Source organism: Oncorhynchus clarkii, unplaced genomic scaffold (assembly GCF_045791955.1).
Source record: "Oncorhynchus clarkii lewisi isolate Uvic-CL-2024 unplaced genomic scaffold, UVic_Ocla_1.0 unplaced_contig_10893_pilon_pilon, whole genome shotgun sequence".
Classification (NCBI taxonomy): Eukaryota; Metazoa; Chordata; class Actinopteri; order Salmoniformes; family Salmonidae; genus Oncorhynchus; species Oncorhynchus clarkii.
The window spans coordinates 66,620-86,230 of NW_027258298.1; the positions used below are offsets into that span (position 1 = coordinate 66,620).

A 19,611-nucleotide genomic window follows, 5' to 3' on the forward strand; every position below is an offset into this window, starting at 1 on the left:
CGTCTTACTTCAAAATAGAAAATTGAGGTTTTGAGGCATTTTCGTGGTCGTTTAATTTCATTAAATATGCTAATATGGACATGTTTGCAATTTCCCGAAATAAGGCATTGGTCTTGTTTCTTTGAAAGGCTTGGACATTGTTATTCATCTTTAATAATCTAATATTGCAAGGCCTGAGAATTATTGAGTCTGATTCTGCATCGCAAGATTGAGGGAAAAGGTATCTTCTTACTTGTTAAATATCACTAGCTTTCCTCATTCGGACAGGTTCACAACTTTGATGTCTACTGTTGCATAGCAAAGTCTGTATGATGTCAAATAGGGTCGTTTAATTTCATTAGCTCAGCTAATTCGTACATGTTTGCAATTTCCCTAAATAAGGCATTGGTCTTGTTGCTTTGAAAAGCTTGGACATTGTTGTTCAACTTTAATAATCTAAGACTGCAAGGCCTGAGAATTATTGTGTCTGAATCTGCATCGAAAGATTGAAGGAAAGAGTATCTTTGTACTTGTTAAAAATCACTAGCTTTCCTCATTCGGACAGGTTCACAATTTGTATGTCTATGGTTGCATAGCAAAGTCTGTATAATGTCAAATAAGGCTGTATCACATAGATTGCGTGGCCTAATGGATAAGGCGTCTTACTTCGAATCAGAAGATTGAGGGTTCGAGTCCCTTCATGGTTGTTTAATTTCATTAGCTCAGCTAATTTGAACATGTTTGCAATTTCCCGAAATAAGGCATTGGTCTTGTTGCTTTGAAAAGCTTGGACATTGTTGTTCAACTTCAATAATCTAAGACTGCAAGACCTGAGAAATATTATGTCTGATTGAGGGACATAGTCTTTTCGTACTTGTAAAATATCACTAGCTTTCCTCATTCGGATAGGTTCACAATTTTGATGTCTGTTGTTGCTAAGCAACGTCTGTTTGATGTCATATCGGACAATATGGAGTAGAAGGTGTTGCCTCGTGGATAAGGCGTCTTACTTCAAAATAGAAAATTGAGGTTTTGAGGCATTTTCGTGGTCGTTTAATTTCATTAAATCTGCTAATATGGACATGTTTGCAATTTCCCGAAATAAGGCATTGGTCTTGTTTCTTTGAAAGGCTTGGACATTGTTATTCATCTTTAATAATCTAATATTGCAAGGCCTGAGAATTATTGAGTCTGATTCTGCATCGCAAGATTGAGGGAAAAGGTATCTTCTTACTTGTTAAATATCACTAGCTTTCCTCATTCGGACAGGTTCACAACTTTGATGTCTACTGTTGCATAGCAAAGTCTGTATGATGTCAAATAGGGTCGTTTAATTTCATTAGCTCAGCTAATTCGTACATGTTTGCAATTTCCCTAAATAAGGCATTGGTCTTGTTGCTTTGAAAAGCTTGGACATTGTTGTTCAACTTTAATAATCTAAGACTGCAAGGCCTGAGAATTATTGTGTCTGAATCTGCATCGAAAGATTGAAGGAAAGAGTATCTTTGTACTTGTTAAAAATCACTAGCTTTCCTCATTCGGACAGGTTCACAATTTTTATGTCTATGGTTGCATAGCAAAGTCTGTATAATGTCAAATAGGGCTGTATCACATAGACTGCGTGGCCTAATGGATAAGGCGTCTGACTTCGAATCAGAAGATTGAGGGTTCGAGTTCCTTCGTGGTTGTTTAATTTCATTAGCTCCGCTCATATGGACATGTTTGCAATTTCGCTAAATAAGGCATTGGTCTTGTTGCTTGGACATTGTTATTCATCTTTAATAATCTAATATTGCAAGTCCTGAGAATTATTGAGTCTGATTCTGCATCGCAAGATTGAGGGAAAAGGTATCTTCTTACTTGTTAAATATCACTAGCTTTCCTCATTCGGACAGGTTCACAACTTTGATGTCTACTTTTGCATAGCAAAGTCTGTATAATGTCAAATAGGGCTGTATCACATAGACTGCGTGGCCTAATGGATAAGGCGTCTGACTTCGAATCAGAAGATTGAGGGTCCGAGTCCCTTCGTGGTTGTTTAATTTCATTAGCTCAGCTAATTTGAACATGTTTGCAATTTCCCGAAATAAGGCATTGGTCTTGTTGCTTTGAAAAGCTTGGACATTGGACACTTCAATAATCTAAGACTGCAAGACCTGAAAAATATTATGTCTGATTGACGGACATAGTCTTTTCGTACTTGTAAAATATCACTAGCTTTCCTCATTCGGATAGGTTTACAATTTTGATGTCTGTTGTTGCTAAACAACGTCTGTTTGATGTCATATCGGAGAATATGGTGTAGAAGGTGTTGCCTCGTGGATAAGGCGTCTTACTTCGAAACAGAAAATTGAGATTTTGAGGCATTTTCGTGGTCGTTTAATTTCATTAAATCTGCTAATATGGACATGTTTGCAATTTCGCGAAATAAGGCATTGGTCTTGTTGCTTTGAAAAGCTTGGACATTGTTGTTCAACTTTAATAATCTAAGACTGCAAGGCCTGAGAATTATTGAGTCTGATTCTGCATCGCAAGATTGAGGGAAAAGGTATCTTCTTACTTGTTAAATATCACTAGCTTTCCTCATTCGGACAGGTTCACAACTTTGATGTCTACTGTTGCATAGCAAAGTCTGTATGATGTCAAATAGGGTCGTTTAATTTCATTAGCTCAGCTAATTCATACATGTTTGCAATTTCCCTAAATAAGGCATTGGTCTTGTTGCTTTTAAAAGCTTGGACATTGTGGTTCAACTGTAATAATCTAAGACTGCAAGACCTGAGAATTATTGTGTCTGAATCTGCATCGAAAGATTGAAGGAAAGAGTATCTTTGTACTTGTTAAAAATCACTAGCCTTCCTCATTCGGACAGGTTCACAATTTGTATGTCTATGGTTGCATAGCAAAGTCTGTATAATGTCAAATAAGGCTGTATCACATAGATTGCGTGGCCTAATGGATAAGGCGTCTGACTTCGAATCAGAAGATTGAGGGTTCGAGTCCCTTTGTGGTTGTTTAATTTCATTAGCTCAGCTAATTTGAACATGTTTGCAATTTCCCGGAATAAGGCATTGGTCTTGTTGCTTTGAAAAGCTTGGACATTGTTGATCAACTTTAATAATCTAAGACTGCAAGGCCTGAGAATTATTGTGTCTGAATCTGCATCGAAAGATTGAAGGAAAGAGTATCTTTGTACTTGTTAAAAATCACTAGCTTTCCTCATTCGGACAGATTCACAATTTGTATGTCTATGGTTGCATAGCAAAGTCTGTATGATGTCAAATAGGGTTGTTTAATTTCATTAGCTCAGCTAATTCGTACATGTTTGCAATTTCCCTAAATAAGGCATTGGTCTTGTTGCTTTGAAAAGCTTGGATATTGTTGTTCAACTTTAATAATCTAAGACTGCAAGACCTGAGAATTATTGTGTCTGAATCTGCATCGAAAGATTGAAGGAAAGAGTATCTTTGTACTTCTTAAAAATCACTAGCTTTCCTCATTCGGACAGGTTCACAATTTTTATGTCTATGGTTGCATAGCAAAGTCTGTATAATGTCAAATAGGGCTGTATCACATAGACTGCGTGGCCTAATGGATAAGGCGTCTGACTTCGAATCAGAAGATTGAGGGTTCGAGTCCCTTCGTGGTTGTTTAATTTCATTAGCTCAGCTAATTTGAACATGTTTGCAATTTCCCGAAATATGGCATTGGTCTTGTTGCTTTGAAAAGCTTGGACATTGTTGTTCAACTTCAATAATCTAAGACTGCAAGACCTGAGAAATATTATGTCTGATTTAGGGACATAGTCTTTTCGTACTTGTAAAATATCACTAGCTTTCCTCATTCGGATAGGTTCACAATTTTGATGTCTGTTGTTGCTAAGCAACGTCTGTATGATGTCAAATAGGGTCGTTTAATTTCATTAGCTCAGCTAATTCGTACATGTTTGCAATTTCCCTAAATAAGGCATTGGTCTTGTTGCTTTGAAAAGCTTGGACATTGTTGTTCAACTTTAATAATCTAAGACTGCAAGGCCTGAGAATTATTGTGTCTGAATCTGCATCGAAAGATTGAAGGAAAGAGTATCTTTGTACTTGTTAAAATCACTAGCTTTCCTCATTCGGACAGGTTCACCATTTTTATGTCTATGGTTGCATAGCAAAGTCTGTATAATGTCAAATAAGGCTGTATCTCATAGACTGCGTGTTCTAATGGATAAGGCGTCTGACTTCGAATCAGAAGATTGAGGGTTCAGGTCAATTCGTGGTTGTTTAATTTCATTAGCTCAGCTAATTTGAACATGTTTGCAATTTCCCGAAATATGGCATTGGTCTTGTTGCTTTGAAAAGCTTGGACATTGTTGTTCAACTTCAATAATCTAAGACTGCAAGACCTGAGAAATATTATGTCTGATTGAGGGACATAGTCTTTTCGTACTTGTAAAATATCACTAGCTTTCCTCATTCGGATAGGTTCACAATTTTGATGTCTGTTGTTGCTAAGCAACGTCTGTTTGATGTCATATCGGACAATATGGAGTAGAAGGTGTTGCCTCGTGGATAAGGCGTCTTACTTCAAAATAGAAAATTGAGGTTTTGAGGCATTTTCGTGGTCGTTTAATTTCATTAAATCTGCTAATATGGACATGTTTGCAATTTCCCGAAATAAGGCATTGGTCTTGTTTCTTTGAAAGGCTTGGACATTGTTATTCATCTTTAATAATCTAATATTGCAAGGCCTGAGAATTATTGAGTCTGATTCTGCATCGCAAGATTGAGGGAAAAGGTATCTTCTTACTTGTTAAATATCACTAGCTTTCCTCATTCGGACAGGTTCACAACTTTGATGTCTACTGTTGCATAGCAAAGTCTGTATAATGTCAAATAGGGCTGTATCACATAGACTGCGTGGCCTAATGGATAAGGCGTCTGACTTGGAATCAGAAGATTGAGGGTTCGAGTCCCTTCGTGGTTGTTTAATTTCATTAGCTCAGCTAATTTGAACATGTTTGCAATTTCCCGAAATATGGCATTGGTCTTGTTGCTTTGAAAAGCTTGGACATTGTTGTTCAACTTCAATAATCTAAGACTGCAAGACCTGAGAAATATTATGTCTGATTTAGGGACATAGTCTTTTCGTACTTGTAAAATATCACTAGCTTTCCTCATTCGGATAGGTTCACAATTTTGATGTCTGTTGTTGCTAAGCAACGTCTGTATGATGTCAAATAGGGTCGTTTAATTTCATTAGCTCAGCTAATTCGTACATGTTTGCAATTTCCCTAAATAAGGCATTGGTCTTGTTTCTTTGAAAATCTTGGACATTGTTGTTCAACTTTAATAATCTAAGACTGCAAGGCCTGAGAATTATTGTGTCTGAATCTGCATCGAAAGATTGAAGGAAAGAGTATCTTTGTACTTGTTAAAATCACTAGCTTTCCTCATTCGGACAGGTTCACAATTTTTATGTCTATGGTTGCATAGCAAAGTCTGTATAATGTCAAATAAGGCTGTATCTCATAGACTGCGTGTTCTAATGGATAAGGCGTCTGACTTCGAATCAGAAGATTGAGGGTTCGAGTCCCTTCGTGGTTGTTTAATTTCATTAGCTCAGCTAATTTGAACATGTTTGCAATTTCCCGAAATAAGGCATTGGTCTTGTTGCTTTGAAAAGCTTGGACATTGTTGTTCAACTTCAATAATCTAAGACTGCAAGACCTGAGAAATATTATGTCTGATTGAGGGACATAGTCTTTTCGTACTTGTAAAATATCACTAGCTTTCCTCATTCGGATAGGTTCACAATTTTGATGTCTGTTGTTGCTAAGCAACGTCTGTTTGATGTCATATCGGACAATATGGAGTAGAAGGTGTTGCCTCGTGGATAAGGCGTCTTACTTCAAAATAGAAAATTGAGGTTTTGAGGCATTTTCGTGGTCGTTTAATTTCATTAAATCTGCTAATATGGACATGTTTGCAATTTCCCGAAATAAGGCATTGGTCTTGTTTCTTTGAAAGGCTTGGACATTGTTATTCATCTTTAATAATCTAATATTGCAAGGCCTGAGAATTATTGAGTCTGATTCTGCATCGCAAGATTGAGGGAAAAGGTATCTTCTGACTTGTTAAATATCACTAGCTTTCCTCATTCGGACAGGTTCACAACTTTGATGTCTACTGTTGCAGAGCAAAGTCTGATGACATAGACTGCGTGGCCTAATGGATAAGGCGTATATGTCAAATAGGGTCGTTTAATTTCATTAGCTCAGCTAATTCGTACATGTTTGCAATTTCCCTAAATAAGGCATTGGTCTTGTTGCTTTGAAAAGCTTGGACATTGTTGTTCAACTTTAATAATCTAAGACTGCAAGACCTGAGAATTATTGTGTCTGAATCTGCATCGAAAGATTGAAGGAAAGAGTATCTTTGTACTTGTTGAAAATCACTAGCTTTCCTCATTCGGACAGGTTCACAATTTTTATGTCTATGGTTGCATAGCAAAGTCTGTATAATGTCAAATAGGGCTGTATCACATAGACTGCGTGGCCTAATGGATAAGCCGTCTGACTTCGAATCAGAAGATTGAGGGTTCGAGTCCCTTCGTGGTTGTTTAATTTCATTAGCTCCGCTAATATGGACATGTTTGCAATTTCGCTAAATAAGGCATTGGTCTTGTTGCTTGGACATTGTTATTCATCTTTAATAATCTAATATTGCAAGTCCTGAGAATTATTGAGTCTGATTCTGCATCGCAAGATTGAGGGAAAAGGTATCTTCTTACTTGTTAAATATCACTAGCTTTCCTCATTCGGACAGGTTCACAACTTTGATGTCTACTTTTGCATAGCAAAGTCTGTATAATGTCAAATAGGGCTGTATCACATAGACTGCGTGGCCTAATGGATAAGGCGTCTGACTTCGAATCAGAAGATTGAGGGTCCGAGTCCCTTCGTGGTTGTTTAATTTCATTAGCTCAGCTAATTTGAACATGTTTGCAATTTCCCGAAATAAGGCATTGGTCTTGTTGCTTTGAAAAGCTTGGACATTGGACACTTCAATAATCTAAGACTGCAAGACCTGAGAAATATTATGTCTGATTGAGGGACATAGTCTTATCGTACTTGTAAAATATCACTAGCTTTCCTCATTCGGATAGGTTCACAATTTTGATGTCTGTTGTTGCTAAACAACGTCTGTTTGATGTCATATCGGAGAATATGGAGTAGAAGGTGTTGCCTCGTGGATAAGGCGTCTTACTTCGAAACAGAAAATTGAGGTTTTGAGGCATTTTCGTGGTCGTTTAATTTCATTGAATCTGCTAATATGGACATGTTTGCAATTTCGCTAAATAAGGCATTGGTCTTGTTGCTTTGAAAAGCTTGGACATTGTTGTTCAACTTTAATAATCTAAGACTGCAAGGCCTGAGAATTATTGTGTCTGAATCTGCATCGAAAGATTGAAGGAAAGAGTATCTTTGTACTTGTTAAAAATCACTAGCTTTCCTCATTCGGACAGGTTCACAATTTTTATGTCTATGGTTGCATAGCAAAGTCTGTATAATGTCAAATAGGTTTGTATCACATAGACTGCGTGGCCTAATGGATAAGGCGTCTGACTTCGAATCAGAAGATTGAGGGTTCGAGTCCCTTCGTGGTTGTTTAATTTCTTTGAAAGGCTTGGACATTGTTATTCATCTTTAATAATCTAATATTGCAAGGCCTGAGAATTATTGAGTCTGATTCTGCATCGCAAGATTGAGGGAAAAGGTATCTTCTTACTTGTTAAATATCACTAGCTTTCCTCATTCGGACAGGTTCACAACTTTGATGTCTACTGTTGCATAGCAAAGTCTGTATGATGTCAAATAGGGTCGTTTAATTTCATTAGCTCAGCTAATTCGTACATGTTTGCAATTTCCCTAAATAAGGCATTGGTCTTGTTGCTTGGACATTGTTATTCATCTTTAATAGTCTAATATTGCAAGGCCTGAGAATTATTGAGTCTGATTCTGCATCGCAAGATTGAGGGAAAAGGTATCTTCTTACTTGTTAAATATCACTAGCTTTCCTCATTCGGACAGGTTCACAACTTTGATGTCTACTGTTGCAGAGCAAAGTCTGTATGATGTCAAATAGGGTCGTTTAATTTCATTAGCTCAGCTAATTCGTACATGTTTGCAATTTCCCTAAATAAGGCATTGGTCTTGTTGCTTTGAAAAGCTTGGACATTGTTGTTCAACTTTAATAATCTAAGACTGCAAGACCTGAGAATTATTGTGTCTGAATCTGCATCGAAAGATTGAAGGAAAGAGTATCTTTGTACTTGTTGAAAATCACTAGCTTTCCTCATTCGGACAGGTTCACAATTTTTATGTCTATGGTTGCATAGCAAAGTCTGTATAATGTCAAATAGGGCTGTATCACATAGACTGCGTGGCCTAATGGATAAGCCGTCTGACTTCGAATCAGAAGATTGAGGGTTCGAGTCCCTTCGTGGTTGTTTAATTTCATTAGCTCCCCTAATATGGACATGTTTGCAATTTCGCTAAATAAGGCATTGGTCTTGTTGCTTGGACATTGTTATTCATCTTTAATAATCTAATATTGCAAGGCCTGAGAATTATTGAGTCTGATTCTGCATCGCAAGATTGAGGGAAAAGGTATCTTCTTACTTGTTAAATATCACTAGCTTTCCTCATTCGGACAGGTTCACAACTTTGATGTCTACTTTTGCATAGCAAAGTCTGTATAATGTCAAATAGGGCTGTATCACATAGACTGCGTGGCCTAATGGATAAGGCGTCTGACTTCGAATCAGAAGATTGAGGGTTCGAGTCCCTTCGTGGTTGTTTAATTTCATTAGCTCAGCTAATTTGAACATGTTTGCAATTTCCCGAAATAAGGCATTGGTCTTGTTGCTTTGAAAAGCTTGGACATTGTTGTTCAACTTCAATAATCTAAGACTGCAAGACCTGAGAAATATTATGTCTGATTGAGGGACATAGTCTTTTCGTACTTGTAAAATATCACTAGCTTTCCTCATTCGGATAGGTTCACAATTTTGATGTCTGTTGTTGCTAAGCAACGTCTGTTTGATGTCATATCGGAGAATATGGAGTAGAAGGTGTTGCCTCGTGGATAAGGCGTCTTACTTCAAAATAGAAAATTGAGGTTTTGAGGCATTTTCGTGGTCGTTTAATTTCATTAAATCTGCTAATATGGACATGTTTGCAATTTCCCGAAATAAGGCATTGGTCTTGTTTCTTTGAAAAGCTTGGACATTGTTGTTCAACTTTAATAATCTAAGACTGCAAGGCCTGAGAATTATTGTGTCTGAATCTGCATCGAAAGATTGAAGGAAAGAGTATCTTTGTACTTGTTAAAAATCACTAGCTTTCCTCATTCGGACAGGTTCACAATTTTTATGTCTATGGTTGCATAGCAAAGTCTGTATAATGTCAAATAGGTTTGTATCACATAGACTGCGTGGCCTAATGGATAAGGCGTCTGACTTCGAATCAGAAGATTGAGGGTTCGAGTCCCTTCGTGGTTGCTTGGACATTGTTATTCATCTTTAATAATCTAATATTGCAAGGCCTGAGAATTATTGAGTCTGATTCTGCATCGCAAGATTGAGGGAAAAGGTATCTTCTGACTTGTTAAATATCACTAGCTTTCCTCATTCGGACAGGTTCACAACTTTGATGTCTACTGTTGCAGAGCAAAGTCTGTATGATGTCAAATAGGGTCGTTTAATTTCATTAGCTCAGCTAATTCGTACATGTTTGCAATTTCCCTAAATAAGGCATTGGTCTTGTTGCTTTGAAAAGCTTGGACATTGTTGTTCAACTTTAATAATCTAAGACTGCAAGACCTGAGAATTATTGTGTCTGAATCTGCATCGAAAGATTGAAGGAAAGAGTATCTTTGTACTTGTTGAAAATCACTAGCTTTCCTCATTCGGACAGGTTCACAATTTTTATGTCTATGGTTGCATAGCAAAGTCTGTATAATGTCAAATAGGGCTGTATCACATAGACTGCGTGGCCTAATGGATAAGCCGTCTGACTTCGAATCAGAAGATTGAGGGTTCGAGTCCGTTCGTGGTTGTTTAATTTCATTAGCTCCGCTAATATGGACATGTTTGCAATTTCGCTAAATAAGGCATTGGTCTTGTTGCTTGGACATTGTTATTCATCTTTAATAATCTAATATTGCAAGGCCTGAGAATTATTGAGTCTGATTCTGCATCGCAAGATTGAGGGAAAAGGTATCTTCTTACTTGTTAAATATCACTAGCTTTCCTCATTCGGACAGGTTCACAACTTTGATGTCTACTTTTGCATAGCAAAGTCTGTATAATGTCAAATAGGGCTGTATCACATAGACTGCGTGGCCTAATGGATAAGGCGTCTGACTTCGAATCAGAAGATTGAGGGTCCGAGTCCCTTCGTGGTTGTTTAATTTCATTAGCTCAGCTAATTTGAACATGTTTGCAATTTCCCGAAATAAGGCATTGGTCTTGTTGCTTTGAAAAGCTTGGACATTGGACACTTCAATAATCTAAGACTGCAAGACCTGAGAAATATTATGTCTGATTGAGGGACATAGTCTTATCGTACTTGTAAAATATCACTAGCTTTCCTCATTCGGATAGGTTCACAATTTTGATGTCTGTTGTTGCTAAACAACGTCTGTTTGATGTCATATCGGAGAATATGGAGTAGAAGGTGTTGCCTCGTGGATAAGGCGTCTTACTTCGAAACAGAAAATTGAGGTTTTGAGGCATTTTCGTGGTCGTTTAATTTCATTAAATCTGCTAATATGGACATGTTTGCAATTTCGCTAAATAAGGCATTGGTCTTGTTGCTTTGAAAAGCTTGGACATTGTTGTTCAACTTTAATAATCTAAGACTGCAAGGCCTGAGAATTATTGTGTCTGAATCTGCATCGAAAGATTGAAGGAAAGAGTATCTTTGTACTTGTTAAAAATCACTAGCTTTCCTCATTCGGACAGGTTCACAATTTTTATGTCTATGGTTGCATAGCAAAGTCTGTATAATGTCAAATAGGGCTGTATCACATAGACTGCGTGGCCTAATGGATAAGGCGTCTGACTTCGAATCAGAAGATTGAGGGTTCGAGTCCCTTCGTGGTTGTTTAATTTCATTAGCTCAGCTAATTTGAACATGTTTGCAATTTCCCGAAATAAGGCATTGGTCTTGTTGCTTTGAAAAGCTTGGACATTGTTGTTCAACTTCAATAATCTAAGACTGCAAGACCTGAGAAATATTATGTCTGATTGAGGGACATAGTCTTTTCGTACTTGTAAAATATCACTAGCTTTCCTCATTCGGATAGGTTCACAATTTTGATGTCTGTTGTTGCTAAGCAACGTCTGTTTGATGTCATATCGGACAATATGGAGTAGAAGGTGTTGCCTCGTGGATAAGGCGTCTTACTTCAAAATAGAAAATTGAGGTTTTGAGGCATTTTCGTGGTCGTTTAATTTCATTAAATCTGCTAATATGGACATGTTTGCAATTTCCCGAAATAAGGCATTGGTCTTGTTTCTTTGAAAGGCTTGGACATTGTTATTCATCTTTAATAATCTAATATTGCAAGGCCTGAGAATTATTGAGTCTGATTCTGCATCGCAAGATTGAGGGAAAAGGTATCTTCTTACTTGTTAAATATCACTAGCTTTCCTCATTCGGACAGGTTCACAACTTTGATGTCTACTGTTGCAGAGCAAAGTCTGTATGATGTCAAATAGGGTCGTTTAATTTCATTAGCTCAGCTAATTCGTACATGTTTGCAATTTCCCTAAATAAGGCATTGGTCTTGTTGCTTTGAAAAGCTTGGACATTGTTGTTCAACTTTAATAATCTAAGACTGCAAGACCTGAGAATTATTGTGTCTGAATCTGCATCGAAAGATTGAAGGAAAGAGTATCTTTGTACTTGTTGAAAATCACTAGCTTTCCTCATTCGGACAGGTTCACAATTTTTATGTCTATGGTTGCATAGCAAAGTCTGTATAATGTCAAATAGGGCTGTATCACATAGACTGCGTGGCCTAATGGATAAGCCGTCTGACTTCGAGTCAGAAGATTGAGGGTTCGAGTCCCTTCGTGGTTGTTTAATTTCATTAGCTCGCCTAATATGGACATGTTTGCAATTTCGCTAAATAAGGCATTGGTCTTGTTGCTTGGACATTGTTATTCATCTTTAATAATCTAATATTGCAAGGCCTGAGAATTATTGAGTCTGATTCTGCATCGCAAGATTGAGGGAAAAGGTATCTTCTTACTTGTTAAATATCACTAGCTTTCCTCATTCGGACAGGTTCACAACTTTGATGTCTACTTTTGCATAGCAAAGTCTGTATAATGTCAAATAGGGCTGTATCACATAGACTGCGTGGCCTAATGGATAAGGCGTCTGACTTCGAATCAGAAGATTGAGGGTTCGAGTCCCTTCGTGGTTGTTTAATTTCATTAGCTCAGCTAATTTGAACATGTTTGCAATTTCCCGAAATAAGGCATTGGTCTTGTTGCTTTGAAAAGCTTGGACATTGTTGTTCAACTTCAATAATCTAAGACTGCAAGACCTGAGAAATATTATGTCTGATTGAGGGACATAGTCTTTTCGTACTTGTAAAATATCACTAGCTTTCCTCATTCGGATAGGTTCACAATTTTGATGTCTGTTGTTGCTAAGCAACGTCTGTTTGATGTCATATCGGACAATATGGAGTAGAAGGTGTTGCCTCGTGGATAAGGCGTCTTACTTCAAAATAGAAAATTGAGGTTTTGAGGCATTTTCGTGGTCGTTTAATTTCATTAAATCTGCTAATATGGACATGTTTGCAATTTCCCGAAATAAGGCATTGGTCTTGTTTCTTTGAAAGGCTTGGACATTGTTATTCATCTTTAATAATCTAATATTGCAAGGCCTGAGAATTATTGAGTCTGATTCTGCATCGCAAGATTGAGGGAAAAGGTATCTTCTGACTTGTTAAATATCACTAGCTTTCCTCATTCGGACAGGTTCACAACTTTGATGTCTACTGTTGCAGAGCAAAGTCTGTATGATGTCAAATAGGGTCGTTTAATTTCATTAGCTCAGCTAATTCGTACATGTTTGCAATTTCCCTAAATAAGGCATTGGTCTTGTTGCTTTGAAAAGCTTGGACATTGTTGTTCAACTTTAATAATCTAAGACTGCAAGACCTGAGAATTATTGTGTCTGAATCTGCATCGAAAGATTGAAGGAAAGAGTATCTTTGTACTTGTTGAAAATCACTAGCTTTCCTCATTCGGACAGGTTCACAATTTTTATGTCTATGGTTGCATAGCAAAGTCTGTATAATGTCAAATAGGGCTGTATCACATAGACTGCGTGGCCTAATGGATAAGCCGTCTGACTTCGAATCAGAAGATTGAGGGTTCGAGTCCGTTCGTGGTTGTTTAATTTCATTAGCTCCGCTAATATGGACATGTTTGCAATTTCGCTAAATAAGGCATTGGTCTTGTTGCTTGGACATTGTTATTCATCTTTAATAATCTAATATTGCAAGGCCTGAGAATTATTGAGTCTGATTCTGCATCGCAAGATTGAGGGAAAAGGTATCTTCTTACTTGTTAAATATCACTAGCTTTCCTCATTCGGACAGGTTCACAACTTTGATGTCTACTTTTGCATAGCAAAGTCTGTATAATGTCAAATAGGGCTGTATCACATAGACTGCGTGCCTTAATGGATAAGGTGTCTGACTTCGAATCAGAAGAATGAGGGTTCGAGTCCCTTCGTGGTTGTTCAATTTCATTAGCTCAGCTAATTTGAACATGTTTGCAATTTCCCGAAATATGTCATTGGTCTTGTTGCTTTGAAAAGCTTGGACATTGTTGTTCAACTTCAATTATCTAAGACTGCAAGACCTGAGAAATATTATGTCTGATTGAGGGACATAGTCTTTTCGTACTTGTAAAATATCACTAGCTTTCCTCATTCGGATAGGTTCACAATTTTGATGTCTGTTGTTGCTAAGCAACGTCTGTTTGATGTCATATCGGAGAATATGGAGTAGAAGGTGTTGCCTCGTGGATAAGGCGTCTTACTTCGAAACAGAAAATTGAGGTTTTGAGGCATTTTCGTGGTCGTTTAATTTCATTAAATCTGCTAATATGGACATGTTTGCAATTTCGCTAAATAAGGCATTGGTCTTGTTGCTTTGAAAAGCTTGGACATTGTTGTTCAACTTTAATAATCTAAGACTGCAAGGCCTGAGAATTATTGTGTCTGAATCTGCATCGAAAGATTGAAGGAAAGAGTATCTTTGTACTTGTTAAAAATCACTAGCTTTCCTCATTCGGACAGGTTCACAATTTTTATGTCTATGGTTGCATAGCAAAGTCTGTATAATGTCAAATAGGCTGTATCACATAGACTGCGTGGCCTAATGGATAAGGCGTCTGACTTCGAATCAGAAGATTGAGGGTTCGAGTCCCTTCGTGGTTGTTTAATTTCATTAGCTCAGCTAATTTGAACATGTTTGCAATTTCCCGAAATAAGGCATTGGTCTTGTTGCTTTGAAAAGCTTGGACATTGTTGTTCAACTTCAATAATCTAAGACTGCAAGACCTGAGAAATATTATGTCTGATTGAGGGACATAGTCTTTTCGTACTTGTAAAATATCACTAGCTTTCCTCATTCGGATAGGTTCACAATTTTGATGTCTGTTGTTGCTAAGCAACGTCTGTTTGATGTCATATCGGAGAATATGGAGTAGAAGGTGTTGCCTCGTGGATAAGGCGTCTTACTTCAAAATAGAAAATTGAGGTTTTGAGGCATTTTCGTGGTCGTTTAATTTCATTAAATCTGCTAATATGGACATGTTTGCAATTTCCCGAAATAAGGCATTGGTCTTGTTTCTTTGAAAGGCTTGGACATTGTTATTCATCTTTAATAATCTAATATTGCAAGGCCTGAGAATTATTGAGTCTGATTCTGCATCGCAAGATTGAGGGAAAAGGTATCTTCTTACTTGTTAAATATCACTAGCTTTCCTCATTCGGACAGGTTCACAACTTTGATGTCTACTGTTGCAGAGCAAAGTCTGTATGATGTCAAATAGGGTCGTTTAATTTCATTAGCTCAGCTAATTCGTACATGTTTGCAATTTCCCTAAATAAGGCATTGGTCTTGTTGCTTTGAAAAGCTTGGACATTGTTGTTCAACTTTAATAATCTAAGACTGCAAGACCTGAGAATTATTGTGTCTGAATCTGCATCGAAAGATTGAAGGAAAGAGTATCTTTGTACTTGTTAAAAATCACTAGCTTTCCTCATTCGGACAGGTTCACAATTTTTATGTCTATGGTTGCATAGCAAAGTCTGTATAATGTCAAATAGGGCTGTATCACATAGACTGCGTGGCCTAATGGATAAGCCGTCTGACTTCGAGTCAGAAGATTGAGGGTTCGAGTCCCTTCGTGGTTGTTTAATTTCATTAGCTCGCCTAATATGGACATGTTTGCAATTTCGCTAAATAAGGCATTGGTCTTGTTGCTTGGACATTGTTATTCATCTTTAATAATCTAATATTGCAAGGCCTGAGAATTATTGAGTCTGATTCTGCATCGCAAGATTGAGGGAAAAGGTATCTTCTTACTTGTTAAATATCACTAGCTTTCCTCATTCGGACAGGTTCACAACTTTGATGTCTACTTTTGCATAGCAAAGTCTGTATAATGTCAAATAGGGCTGTATCACATAGACTGCGTGGCCTAATGGATAAGGCGTCTGACTTCGAATCAGAAGATTGAGGGTTCGAGTCCCTTCGTGGTTGTTTAATTTCATTAGCTCAGCTAATTTGAACATGTTTGCAATTTCCCGAAATAAGGCATTGGTCTTGTTGCTTTGAAAAGCTTGGACATTGTTGTTCAACTTCAATAATCTAAGACTGCAAGACCTGAGAAATATTATGTCTGATTGAGGGACATAGTCTTTTCGTACTTGTAAAATATCACTAGCTTTCCTCATTCGGATAGGTTCACAATTTTGATGTCTGTTGTTGCTAAGCAACGTCTGTTTGATGTCATATCGGAGAATATGGAGTAGAAGGTGTTGCCTCGTGGATAAGGCGTCTTACTTCAAAATAGAAAATTGAGGTTTTGAGGCATTTTCGTGGTCGTTTAATTTCATTAAATCTGCTAATATGGACATGTTTGCAATTTCCCGAAATAAGGCATTGGTCTTGTTTCTTTGAAAGGCTTGGACATTGTTATTCATCTTTAATAATCTAATATTGCAAGGCCTGAGAATTATTGAGTCTGATTCTGCATCGCAAGATTGAGGGAAAAGGTATCTTCTGACTTGTTAAATATCACTAGCTTTCCTCATTCGGACAGGTTCACAACTTTGATGTCTACTGTTGCATAGCAAAGTCTGTATGATGTCAAATAGGGTCGTTTAATTTCATTAGCTCAGCTAATTCGTACATGTTTGCAATTTCCCTAAATAAGGCATTGGTCTTGTTGCTTTGAAAAGCTTGGACATTGTTGTTCAACTTTAATAATCTAAGACTGCAAGACCTGAGAATTATTGTGTCTGAATCTGCATCGAAAGATTGAAGGAAAGAGTATCTTTGTACTTGTTAAAAATCACTAGCTTTCCTCATTCGGACAGGTTCACAATTTTTATGTCTATGGTTGCATAGCAAAGTCTGTATAATGTCAAATAGGGCTGTATCACATAGACTGCGTGGCCTAATGGATAAGCCGTCTGACTTCGAATCAGAAGATTGAGGGTTCGAGTCCGTTCGTGGTTGTTTAATTTCATTAGCTCCGCTAATATGGACATGTTTGCAATTTCGCTAAATAAGGCATTGGTCTTGTTGCTTGGACATTGTTATTCATCTTTAATAATCTAATATTGCAAGGCCTGAGAATTATTGAGTCTGATTCTGCATCGCAAGATTGAGGGAAAAGGTATCTTCTTACTTGTTAAATATCACTAGCTTTCCTCATTCGGACAGGTTCACAACTTTGATGTCTACTTTTGCATAGCAAAGTCTGTATAATGTCAAATAGGGCTGTATCACATAGACTGCGTGGCCTAATGGATAAGGCGTCTGACTTCGAATCAGAAGATTGAGGGTCCGAGTCCCTTCGTGGTTGTTTAATTTCATTAGCTCAGCTAATTTGAACATGTTTGCAATTTCCCGAAATAAGGCATTGGTCTTGTTGCTTTGAAAAGCTTGGACATTGTTGTTCAACTTCAATAATCTAAGACTGCAAGACCTGAGAAATATTATGTCTGATTGAGGGACATAGTCTTTTCGTACTTGTAAAATATCACTAGCTTTCCTCATTCGGATAGGTTCACAATTTTGATGTCTGTTGTTGCTAAGCAACGTCTGTTTGATGTCATATCGGAGAATATGGAGTAGAAGGTGTTGCCTCGTGGATAAGGCGTCTTACTTCGAAACAGAAAATTGAGGTTTTGAGGCATTTTCGTGGTCGTTTAATTTCATTAAATCTGCTAATATGGACATGTTTGCAATTTCGCTAAATAAGGCATTGGTCTTGTTGCTTTGAAAAGCTTGGACATTGTTGTTCAACTTTAATAATCTAAGACTGCAAGGCCTGAGAATTATTGTGTCTGAATCTGCATCGAAAGATTGAAGGAAAGAGTATCTTTGTACTTGTTAAAAATCACTAGCTTTCCTCATTCGGACAGGTTCACAATTTTTATGTCTATGGTTGCATAGCAAAGTCTGTATAATGTCAAATAGGCTGTATCACATAGACTGCGTGGCCTAATGGATAAGGCGTCTGACTTCGAATCAGAAGATTGAGGGTTCGAGTCCCTTCGTGGTTGTTTAATTTCATTAGCTCAGCTAATTTGAACATGTTTGCAATTTCCCGAAATAAGGCATTGGTCTTGTTGCTTTGAAAAGCTTGGACATTGTTGTTCAACTTCAATAATCTAAGACTGCAAGACCTGAGAAATATTATGTCTGATTGAGGGACATAGTCTTTTCGTACTTGTAAAATATCACTAGCTTTCCTCATTCGGATAGGTTCACAATTTTGATGTCTGTTGTTGCTAAGCAACGTCTGTTTGATGTCATATCGGAGAATATGGAGTAGAAGGTGTTGCCTCGTGGATAAGGCGTCTTACTTCAAAATAGAAAATTGAGGTTTTGAGGCATTTTCGTGGTCGTTTAATTTCATTAAATCTGCTAATATGGACATGTTTGCAATTTCCCGAAATAAGGCATTGGTCTTGTTTCTTTGAAAGGCTTGGACATTGTTATTCATCTTTAATAATCTAATATTGCAAGGCCTGAGAATTATTGAGTCTGATTCTGCATCGCAAGATTGAGGGAAAAGGTATCTTCTGACTTGTTAAATATCACTAGCTTTCCTCATTCGGACAGGTTCACAACTTTGATGTCTACTGTTGCATAGCAAAGTCTGTATGATGTCAAATAGGGTCGTTTAATTTCATTAGCTCAGCTAATTCGTACATGTTTGCAATTTCCCTAAATAAGGCATTGGTCTTGTTGCTTTGAAAAGCTTGGATATTGTTGTTCAACTTTAATAATCTAAGACTGCAAGACCTGAGAATTATTGTGTCTGAATCTGCATCGAAAGATTGAAGGAAAGAGTATCTTTGTACTTCTTAAAAATCACTAGCTTTCCTCATTCGGACAGGTTCACAATTTTTATGTCTATGGTTGCATAGCAAAGTCTGTATAATGTCAAATAGGGCTGTATCACATAGACTGCGTGGCCTAATGGATAAGGCGTCTGACTTCGAATCAGAAGATTGAGGGTTCGAGTCCCTTCGTGGTTGTTTAATTTCTTTGAAAGGCTTGGACATTGTTATTCATCTTTAATAATCTAATATTGCAAGGCCTGAGAATTATTGAATCTGATTCTGCATCGCAAGATTGAGGGAAAAGGTATCTTCTTACTTGTTAAATATCACTAGCTTTCCTCATTCGGACAGGTTCACAACTTTGATGTCTACTGTTGCATAGCAAAGTCTGTATGATGTCAAATAGGGTCGTTTAATTTCATTAGCTCAGCTAATTCGTACATGTTTGCAATTTCCCTAAATAAGGCATTGGTCTTGTTGCTTGGACATTGTTATTCATCTTTAATAGTCTAATATTGCAAGGCCTGAGAATTATTGAGTCTGATTCTGCATCGCAAGATTGAGGGAAAAGGTATCTTCTTACTTGTTAAATATCACTAGCTTTCCTCATTCGGACAGGTTCACAACTTTGATGTCTACTGTTGCAGAGCAAAGTCTGTATGATGTCAAATAGGGTCGTTTAATTTCATTAGCTCAGCTAATTCGTACATGTTTGCAATTTCCCTAAATAAGGCATTGGTCTTGTTGCTTTGAAAAGCTTGGACATTGTTGTTCAACTTTAATAATCTAAGACTGCAAGACCTGAGAATTATTGTGTCTGAATCTGCATCGAAAGATTGAAGGAAAGAGTATCTTTGTACTTGTTGAAAATCACTAGCTTAGGTTCACAATTTTTATGTCTATGGTTGCATAGCAAAGTCTGTATAATGTCAAATAGGGCTGTATCACATAGACTGCGTGGC

General features: G+C 37.3%; 11 non-coding genes across 11 annotated transcripts; all 11 read left to right on the forward strand.

Moving 5' to 3' along the window:
* Positions 1-3,556: 3,556 nt before the first annotated feature.
* Positions 3,557-3,629, forward strand: trnar-ucg (transfer RNA arginine (anticodon UCG)). Its single transcript has one exon. It is a non-coding gene; the product is annotated as a tRNA-Arg (tRNA).
* A 1,251-nt stretch (positions 3,630-4,880) lies between these two features.
* Positions 4,881-4,953, forward strand: trnap-ugg (transfer RNA proline (anticodon UGG)). Its single transcript has one exon. It is a non-coding gene; the product is annotated as a tRNA-Pro (tRNA).
* Positions 4,954-7,563: 2,610 nt separating this feature from the next.
* On the forward strand, positions 7,564-7,636 carry trnar-ucg (transfer RNA arginine (anticodon UCG)). Its single transcript has one exon. It is a non-coding gene; the product is annotated as a tRNA-Arg (tRNA).
* Positions 7,637-8,754: 1,118 nt separating this feature from the next.
* Positions 8,755-8,827, forward strand: trnar-ucg (transfer RNA arginine (anticodon UCG)). The gene has a single exon. It is a non-coding gene; the product is annotated as a tRNA-Arg (tRNA).
* A 631-nt stretch (positions 8,828-9,458) lies between these two features.
* On the forward strand, positions 9,459-9,531 carry trnar-ucg (transfer RNA arginine (anticodon UCG)). Its single transcript has one exon. It is a non-coding gene; the product is annotated as a tRNA-Arg (tRNA).
* Positions 9,532-11,064: 1,533 nt separating this feature from the next.
* On the forward strand, positions 11,065-11,137 carry trnar-ucg (transfer RNA arginine (anticodon UCG)). Its single transcript has one exon. It is a non-coding gene; the product is annotated as a tRNA-Arg (tRNA).
* A 1,257-nt stretch (positions 11,138-12,394) lies between these two features.
* On the forward strand, positions 12,395-12,467 carry trnar-ucg (transfer RNA arginine (anticodon UCG)). Its single transcript has one exon. It is a non-coding gene; the product is annotated as a tRNA-Arg (tRNA).
* A 1,960-nt stretch (positions 12,468-14,427) lies between these two features.
* Positions 14,428-14,500, forward strand: trnar-ucg (transfer RNA arginine (anticodon UCG)). The gene has a single exon. It is a non-coding gene; the product is annotated as a tRNA-Arg (tRNA).
* A 1,257-nt stretch (positions 14,501-15,757) lies between these two features.
* Positions 15,758-15,830, forward strand: trnar-ucg (transfer RNA arginine (anticodon UCG)). Its single transcript has one exon. It is a non-coding gene; the product is annotated as a tRNA-Arg (tRNA).
* Positions 15,831-17,790: 1,960 nt separating this feature from the next.
* Positions 17,791-17,863, forward strand: trnar-ucg (transfer RNA arginine (anticodon UCG)). The gene has a single exon. It is a non-coding gene; the product is annotated as a tRNA-Arg (tRNA).
* A 908-nt stretch (positions 17,864-18,771) lies between these two features.
* trnar-ucg (transfer RNA arginine (anticodon UCG)) lies at positions 18,772-18,844 on the forward strand. The gene has a single exon. It is a non-coding gene; the product is annotated as a tRNA-Arg (tRNA).
* Positions 18,845-19,611: the final 767 nt, after the last annotated feature.